This window comes from Tupaia chinensis, unplaced genomic scaffold, assembly GCF_000334495.1.
Source record: "Tupaia chinensis unplaced genomic scaffold, TupChi_1.0 Scaffold000548_1, whole genome shotgun sequence".
Lineage (NCBI taxonomy): Eukaryota > Metazoa > Chordata > Mammalia > Scandentia > Tupaiidae > Tupaia > Tupaia belangeri.
Genome location: NW_006160060.1, coordinates 445,200 through 454,742, shown reverse-complemented (window position 1 = coordinate 454,742; position 9,543 = coordinate 445,200). Strand labels below are relative to the sequence as shown.

The following is a 9,543-nucleotide window of genomic DNA, read 5'->3' as shown; positions in this document are numbered from 1 at the left end:
ACGTAGAGAACCATGCCACCTGTTTTCCCCACCAGGGTACATTTTTTAAAAAGCACAGGGCGTAGGATCAGCAGATTGCATAATGGTTATGTCATTGGACTCCCATATAGTTGATCTCGGTTTGAGTCCTGGACCTGGTGGCTTAAAACTCACAGGGTGTGCTTATGTACGCATGCCCAAATCCTGAGAGGAGAATGGAGGAGAAGGGATTGTGGTGTGGCTATCCCCTTAGGGGATTATTTTTTGCTTTCTTTCTGTCTGGCGAGCGCACGTGCCCTATATAAAAAATCTCTCTTAAAAAAAAATGTAAATGAAAGAGCCTTCTAGTTGGACTTATGCAGAAACAGGGAGTGGATTATCTTGCCTAGCAGCAGCATGGGCTTTATGGAGTGTCCTCCTCCTCCCTACATTCCACCCAACATAGCAAGCCCCCTCACACTGGGCATGCGCAGGCAGAGAGCTGTGACGTGCTTTGTGCCCCCTGGCTTTGGCGCTCAGTCTCCCTTTCTTTCTCTGTTACCCCCACCGTATTGTTTCAGAAGAAATCTCACACACTGAATTGTTTCTTCTGTGAACATTTCAGTATATATCTCTAAATTGTAAGGACTTTTTCTTGTATATATAAGAGGAATTACATTATCACATCCCTAAAATAATAGCCATAATTGTTTAATATCATGACATCTCCAGTTGGGGAACAAACTAATATTTTGTTTGTGTTTCTTGAGTTCTGAGGAGAGGCAGTCCCTGGAAAGGTCATGTGTAACTGAGGAAATTTTACTGATACGCCATGCTCATTTTGTGGAATGTTATCTTTCATCAGATCCTAAATGTAAAATTTGCAAAGGATTCCAGAGGATTGTTTTACCTCCATTGTTTTTTTGAAGTAGAGTAAAATGAAGTAGCAACAGCAGCAGGTGGTGGTGGCTGGAAGGCATATGTGAGGAATACTTTGGTATTGACAGTGGTAGTGACAGCTGTGGGGCACACATAAAAGTCATAAAGACTGCTCTGCTACTTTCATATGCTTTCTTTGCCACCTTGTTAGGTTTTATATATATCATTCATGATAGAGAGGATACAAGTGCTTGTGAGAGAGAGAGAGGAACAGCCTGTGACAGGCTCTGGTCATGCTACAACCCTCTTTCTCTAGCCCTCCAGCTCCTCAGAATCATGGGCACAGAAATGTGCATCTGGTGTATTTTCAGACCAACCTGGGGATCCGAACTCCACTTGGTGATGTGACTTCCTGCATTGGGTCAGTTTGCTACCAATTGCATCCCAGGCTGTGCCTCTTTGTAATTGTTTTATAAAGAATTATTTTATTTATCTATTATTATTATTTCACATGAGTTTTGCCAGAGAAAGACAGAGAGAGGGGGAAAGTGAGAAAGCAAGCCGCCAGGTCTGGGACTCGAACCGTGGTCGGCCACGTGGGAATTCCAGCGCCTTAACCACTATGCCACCTGCTGGCCCCCCTCTTTGTAATTTTTTAGATTAAAATTTATTTATTTTACTTGACTGGTATGAAGTGTATTCATGTTATGGTAATTTCGCCATATAAGCTGTAGTGATGTATAGTGATTGAATGTATAAAATTTTAAAAAATTGTTTATTTCATGAGAGAGAGAAAGAGACAGGCATCCTCAATAGGGTGGTTTTTGGTCATGGTTTTTAATTTGTATAGAGGGAGAAAAAGGGAATGTGAGAAAGCAGGCCACCAGATCTGGGACGCAAACCTTGTTAGGCCATGTGGGAGTCTAGCACCCTAACCACCACGCTACTTGCTGGCCCCCTCAATAGGGTCTTATTACATTACAGTCCACCCTCAGCAGCTTTTCTTTACTTTTTTTTAGTTTGCTATAGGGTACATACAGAGAGAGAGAGAGAGAGAGAGAAAGAGAGAGAGAAAGTGAGAAATCACCCCTATGGGGTTGGCCATGCCACAATCCCTTCTCCTCATTGCCTCTTGGGATTTTGGGCATGCATACACACACAAGCACGCACACACACACACACACACACACACACACACACTTGTTTTTAAGCCACCAGATCTGGAATTCAAACTGTGCATGCAGTCAGCATGTACAGTTCCAGCCACTTAACCTCTATGCCACCTGCTGGCCCTCCCCTATCTTTTCTAGCCAGCATCATAGGTGTGTGTGCATACACACCAGCTTGTTTCAGTTAGCTGGAATCTGAACCTCTGGTGTTCCACATGGCTTTCAGTATTGCAAAGCAGTGCCCTACTGCCTGCACCATTATAGCTTGGCAACTTTCTTTATAATTTTACTTTCTCATATATTTCTTTGACCTTCTCCTTCCCAGTACTTAATGTATTAAACATGAACTGAACTCTTAAATTTTTCTTCTAGGGCTGGTTCTGTGGACTGGTGTTTAAGAGAGCCAGATCCCACATGGCTGGCTGCATAGTTTGAATCCTGACCCCAGCTGTTTGAAAAACACACCAGGCACATGTGTTTGCATGCCCCAAATCCCAAGAAGATGGAGAAATGAAGAAAGAACTGTGGTGTAATAACACCCCTATGGGGAATGCTTTCTTCCTCTCTGTCTCTATCTCTCTGTCTCTCTATAGCAGGTGCACATATCCTGTGGCAAAAACTTAAAAAAAAATTTGGGGGGGGGAGGAAATCAGCAGATGGCATAATGGTTATGTTGCTGGACTCCCACATGGTCAACCATGGTTTGAGTCCTGGACCTGGCAGCTTAAAACTCATGCCAGATGTGTGTGTGAGAGTGCTCAAAATCCCAAGAGGAGAATGGAGGAGAAGGGATTGTGGCATGGCCATCCCCCCACCGGATGATTTCTTGCTTTCTGTCTCTGTCTCTCCAGTGAGTGCACACACCCTAAAGCAAAAAAATTTTTAAAAATAATTATTTATTTAATTTTATTTATTCATGCATTTATTTTAATTTGACCAGAGTGAGGTAGAAAGAGGAAGTGAGAAAGCAAGCCACCAGGTACAGGACTTGAACCATGGTTGGCCATGTGGGAGTGTCCAACGCCTTAACCACCATGCCACCTGCTGGTCCCAAACAAAATATCTTAAATTTTTTTTTTTTTTCTAATATTGACCATTTTTTTTCCTTAAGGAATTATCTGTGGGGGCCAGCAAGTGGCATGGTGGTAAATGAGCTGAACTTCCACATGGCTGACTGCGGTTCGAATCCCGAACCTGTCAGCTTGCTTTCTTACTTTCTCTCACTCTGGTAAGTGTATGTGAGCTGAAACAAATGAAAAAATAATTATAAAGGTAAATGAAATTAAATAAATAATAAAATTTTTAAAGAATCTGTGAGACCCGCAAATGGCATAGTGGTTACCTTGCTGGACTCCCACGTGGCCATTTGTGGTTCAAGTCTTGGACCCTGTGGCTTGAAATTCACACCTGGGCCCAAGATCCCAGGAGGAGAATGGAGGAGAAGAGATTGAGGCATGGCCATGCTCCCATGGGATGATTTCTCACTTTCCCTTTTACTCTCTTTGTCTCTCTGGCAAGTGCAAGTACCCTGTGGCAAAAACCTCTAAAAAAAAAAGTATTATGTATTTTGGGGCCAGCAGGTGCATAGTGGTTAAGGTGTTGGACTCCCACATGGCCAACTGTGGTTTGAGTCCTGGACCTGGCAGTTTGAAACTCATATTAGAACTCATTTATAAATATAAATAGATAGATAGATAGATAGATAGATAGACCGACCGACCGACCGACCAACCAACCAGAGAGGGACAGAGTGAAAGAGAGAGAAAGGAAAAGTAAGAAAGCAAGCTGCCAGGTCCGGGACTCAAACTATGGTCAGCCATGTGGGAGTCCAGCGTCCTAAACTACTATGCCACTTGCCAGCCCCTCTTTTTTTTTTTTTTCTTAAGAGAAATGTTTGCTATAGGGCACGTACACTCGCCAGAGAGACAGAAAGTGAGAAATCACTCCCTGGGGGAATGGCTATACCGCATTTCCTTCTCCTCTATTTTCCTCTTGGGATTTTGGGCATGCATGCACACGTGCCCCTCATGAGTTGTAAGCCACCAGATCCAGGACTATAGTAGACTACCTAGGAGTATAGCAATGTATCCATTATGCCGTCTGCTGGTCCCTGGTCAATTGTTTTACTTAGTTACACTCTTATTGCTATAGAGAAGTTTATCATGTATTTATCAAATTAATAATTTCTTGTTACTGGGACCAGCAGATGGCATGATAGCTATGTTGCTGGACTCCCATGTAGTCGATTGCGGTTTGAGTTCTGGACCTCGTGTCTTAAACTCATGCTGGGCGCTTGAGGGTGTGCATGCTCAAGATCCTGAGAGGAGAATGGAGGAGGAGGGATTGTGACGTGGCCATCTCCCCTGGGGGTGATGTCTCGCTTTCTGTCTCTCTCTCTGTCTTTCTGGCAAGTGCATGCGCCCTATAGCAAAAACCTGTCCAGGAAAAAAAAAAAAAAAGAAAGAAAAAGAATAATTTCTTGTTATTGTATATGTTACAAATATAATACAAATAAATAACATACTATATGCTCCTTAAACAAACAAAAAACCCAGCAGGCTGTATATTTTGAAGTTTATTTCTGGGTTTTCTATTCTTTTGGTCTACATACCTATTTTTGTGCCAGTACTATGCTGTTTGATTATCATAGCTTTGCAGTTTTTTTGTTTGTTTCTTTTTTTAATAAAAAAATTGTATTGCGGTCAGCAGGTGGCATGGGTGGTTAAGGGTGCTGGACTCCCATGTGGCTGACTGTGGTTCAAGTCCCGGACCTGGTGGCTTTCTCTCTCTCTTTCTCTCTCTCTCTCCCCCTGTTCATCTCTGGTCAAATTAAAATTTTAAAAAAAAAATCTTTTTTACTTAGAAGCATTCAGAATGTCAACAAAACAGCTGCAACTTTTTTTTTTTTGCAATTACAGAGTGGTATTCAGTTAATAAAACAACAATTATTTTGTATAAGTTGCATCAGAGACAACTGAAGATAAAAAAACTACTATCCCCATATATAACTAATTTGTGCTGTGCACCAACAAGAACCTGCTTTAAATTTCCATGCCAATTTACAACCCCCATACTGTACCAGGCAAGGTTAGTGGCTATTGAAAATACCACCAGGACAGGGCTATCTAAAGACACATTCGATAGTGTGTTAACCATACAAAAAAAGAGACTGTACAGTTTAAAAACAAATCTTACACAGCCTTACATTTCAATTTTTTTCTTTAAAAGGAGAGAGTTGTATACAGGGGAGTTAAATACTTTATAGACAAGGGAAAAAAAACTGCACAGGAACCAACTTATTCATCATCATCTTCTTTATCTTCATCCTCTTCATCTTCCTCTCTTCCTCATCTTCTTCATCTTCTTCGTCTTCATCCTCCTCCTCCTTTTTCTTGCTCTTTTCAGCCTTGACAACTCCCTTTTTTGCGGCATCAGGCTTTCCTTTAGCTCGGTATGCAGCAATATCCTTTTCATATTTTTCCTTCAGCTTAACAGCCTTCTTTTCATAAGGCTATTTATCATCTGCAGCAGTGTTATTCCACATCTCTCCCAGTTTTTTGCAGCATCACCAATGGATAGGCCAGGATGTTCTCCTTTGATTTTTGGGCAATATTCAGAACAGACCAAGAAAAAGGCTGAAGGAGGCCTCTTGGGTGTATTGGGATCCTTGAACTTCTTTTTTGTTTCCCCTTTAGGAGAGATGTAGGTTTTCATTTCTCTTTCACAAAGGGGCCTTGTCTGCCTTTGCCATATCTTCAAACTTTCCTTTTTCTAGCAGATATGGTCTTCTACCTCTCTGAGCACTTAGAAAACTGAGAAGTTAACTGAAGCATCTGAGTGCTTCTTGTGCTCCTCCCGGCAAGTTTGCATGAAGAATGCATATGACAACATTTTGCCTCTTGACTTCTTAGGATCTCCTTTGCCCACGCTTAGTTATCTTTCCTCCGTGAGGCATAGAGTTGCCCAGTGCCCATCCGGCTCTCACTTGCCCCGGTGCTGTCTCTATCACAGCTTTGTAGTTTTTTTTTTTTTTTTTTTTTTTTTTGTGGGGTTTTTTTTTCACGGAGGCTGTGGCCTGGGGACAGAAAGCGAGAAATCACTTCCCAGGGGGATGGCCATGCTGCAATCCCTTCTTCTCCATTCTCCTCTTGGGATCTTTTTTTTTTTTCTTGGAGAGGTTTTTTTTTTTCCGCTATAAGGCACGTGCGCTCGCCAGACAGACAGAGACATAGAGACAGAAAGCAAGAAATCACTCCCCAGAGGGGATGGTCATGCTGCAACCCCTTCTCCTCCATTCTCCTCTCGGGATCTTGGGCACGTATGCACACGCGCCCGGCGTGAGTTTTAAGCCACCGGGTCCGGGACGCAAACTGCGGTCGACTATGTGGGAGTCCAGTGACATAGCCATTATGCTAACTGCTGGTTCCCTCCTCTTGGGATCTTGGGCACGCACGCACACATGCCCAGCGTGAGTTTAAGCCGCCAGGTCCGGGACTCAAACCGCGGTTGGCTACATGGGAGTCCAGCGACATAGCCATTACGCTAACTGCTGGTCCCAGCTTTGTGGTTTTTTAAAGAGGTTTTTGCCTTATGCGTGTGCTCGCCAGAGAGAGACAGACAGAGACAGTGAGAAGGAAAGTGAGAAATCATCCTCTAACGGGAATGGCCATGCTGCAATCCCATTTCCTCCGTTTTCCTCTAGGGATCTTAGGCATGCATGCACATGCATCTGGCATGAGTTTCAGGTCACTGGCTCTGGGACTTGAACCATGGTTGACCATGTGGGAGTCCAATGAAGTAACTGCTATGCCACCTTCTGGCACCACAGCTTTGTAATATATTTCGAGGTCAGGAAGTGAAATTCCTCCTTTATTCTTTTTGCATAGTATTGCTTTGGCCTAATGGAGCCTTTTATGATTCCAGATAAATTTTATGATTATATGTTCCATTTCTGTGAAGAATCATTCTGGTAATTTGATCAGAATTGCTTTATTTTTTTTTAAGTATAAAATTTATGTTTAATTTTTTTTTGCATGTAGATGTCTACTTGTTCTTTTTTTTTTTTTTGGAGAGGTTTTTGCTGTAGAGCATGTGTGCTCGCCAGAAAGACAGAAAGCGAGAAATCACCCCCCGGGGGGATGGCCACGCCGCAATCCCTTCTCCTCCATTCTCTTCTTGGGGCCTTGGGCATGCACACACACACGTGCCTGGGGTGAGTTTAAGCCACCAGGTCCGGGACTCGAACCACAGTCGGCTATGTGGGAGTCCAGCAACATAGCCATTACACTAACTGCTGATCCCATAGATGTCTAATTGTTCTAGCACCATTTGTTGAGAAGTTTATCCTTTTTTTTTTTTCTTTTGTGACTTTTTAAATTATTATTATTTATACAGTTAATTGCTATATATCATTTAGATTGTAAAGAGTCTTTACCCAGCATGATATACACCTCAATCCAGCCCAGTTGAGAATACTATACACATCCTCATCAACAAATAATAAACCATATCTGTGTCCCACAACTGTCTCACCTCTATTTTTTTCCTCAAATTTCCCTTTCTATGCTTTTCCCCTCCCACAGTCTTTCCACTTTGTCTCTAGTGTCCATAACAATTTTTATTGTTTTTATGTCCTCCAGTCTTTTAGATTCTATGAATTCTATGATATATGTTAAAGTGGAGACATATAATGTCTCTCTTTCATAGCCTGACTTGCTTCACTCAGCAACAAATCTTCCATATTCATCCACTTTCTATCAAATTCCAGGGCTTTGTTGTTTCTTATGGCTGAGTAGTATTCCATGGAGTATATATATGCCTAGAATTGCTTTAAATTTGAAAATTAATTTGGGTAGAATTGACATTTTGATTACATTAATTCTTCTAATCCAGGGATATGGGATGCCTTTCCACTTTTGTGTATCATTTCCTATTTCTTTTTTTAGTTTTTCATAATTTTCCTTGTAGAGGTCTTTCACTTCTTTGAATAGGTTTATTCCTAGGTATCTTATCTATCTATCTATTTATTGTGTGGCTATTGTAAATGGAATTGCTTTCTTCAGTTCTACCTCAGTTTGTTCCTTGTTAGTGTATAAAAATGCTATTGATTTTTATATGTTTGTTTTCTTACACTTTACTGTATTCATTTATCACTTCTGAGAGGTTTTTTTGTGTGTGTCCTTTTGGATTTTCTGTGGTAAATAGAGATAATTTCACTTCTTTTCCTCTTTGAATGCCTTTTATTTTATTCACTTGAATGATTACATTGGCTGAGACTTTTAGTACTGTGTTGAAAAGGAGTGGAGGGAGTGGATAGCCTTGTCTTGTTCCAGTTTTTAGTGGAAAAACTTTCAACATTTTCCCTTTCAGTATGTTAGCTATGAGGTTTTTCATGTATGACTTTTATTATGTTAAGAAATGTCCCTTGGAGGACCAGCAGTTAGTGTAATGGCTATGTTGCTGGACTCCCACATAGCCGACTGTGGTTCGAGTCCCGGACCTGGTGGCTTAAACTCACCCCAGGCACGTGTGTGTGTGCATGCCCAAGGCCCCAAGAAGAGAATGGAGGAGAAGGGATTGCGGCGTGGCCATCCCCCCGGGGGGTGATTTCTCGCTTTCTGTCTTTCTGGCGAGCACACATGCCCTATAGCAAAAACCTCTCAAAGCAAAACAAAACAAAAAAACTGAAACAAAACAAAACAAAAAAGAAATGTCCCTCTAGGTGGCATGGTGGTTGAGCCACGAGATTCCCACATGGCCCACTGCAGTTTGAGTCCTGGACCTGGCAGCTTGCTTTCTCACTTTCTCTCTCTCTCTTTCTCTCTCTCTTGTGAGGATACTATAGCAAGTTAAAATAATAATGATATTAATCAATAAATAAAATTAAATAATTCTTTAAAAAAACAAATGTCCCTTCTATGCTGATTTTGCTGAAAGTCTTAATCGTGAAGGGATGTTGTATGTTATTGAGTACTTTTTCTGCATTAATAACTATCATACAGTTTTTATCTTTCCTTCCGTTAATGTGATATAGTACATTTATTGTTCTGCATATATTGAACCACCCTTGCATCCTGGAATAAAGCCTGTCTGGTCATAGTGTATACTCTTTTTAATGCGCTGTTGGATACAATTTGCTACTATCTTGTCAAGAATTTTTGCATTTATATTCATTAGGGATGTTGGTCTATAGTTTTCTTTTTTTGTAATGTCCTTGTTGGTTTTGGGGATCAAGTTGATGGAGGCTTGATAGAATAAATTTGGGAGAGTTCTTTTCTTTTGGATCTTTAGAAATAGTTTGAGTAGAATTGGGGCTTTTATTTTTTTTGCAGAGGTTTCTTGCTATAGGGCACGTGCGCTCGCCAGAGAGAGACAGAAAGTGAGAAATCACCGCCCAGGAGGGATGGCTACGCCACAATCCCTTCTCCTCCATTCTCCTCTTGGGATCTTGGGCACGCATGCACACACGCCCGGCGTGAGTTTTAAGCCACCAGGTCCAGGATGCTAACCGTGGTCGACTACATGGGAGTCCAGCGAC

At 41.7% G+C, this 9,543-nt stretch overlaps 1 protein-coding gene across 1 annotated transcript in view; it reads left to right on the top strand.

Annotated features, from left to right (window-relative positions):
- Positions 1-9,543, top strand: part of PPP6R2 (protein phosphatase 6 regulatory subunit 2) — a gene marked incomplete at its 3' end in the record, with an annotated part of 68,759 nt that overhangs the window by 15,617 nt on the left and 43,599 nt on the right.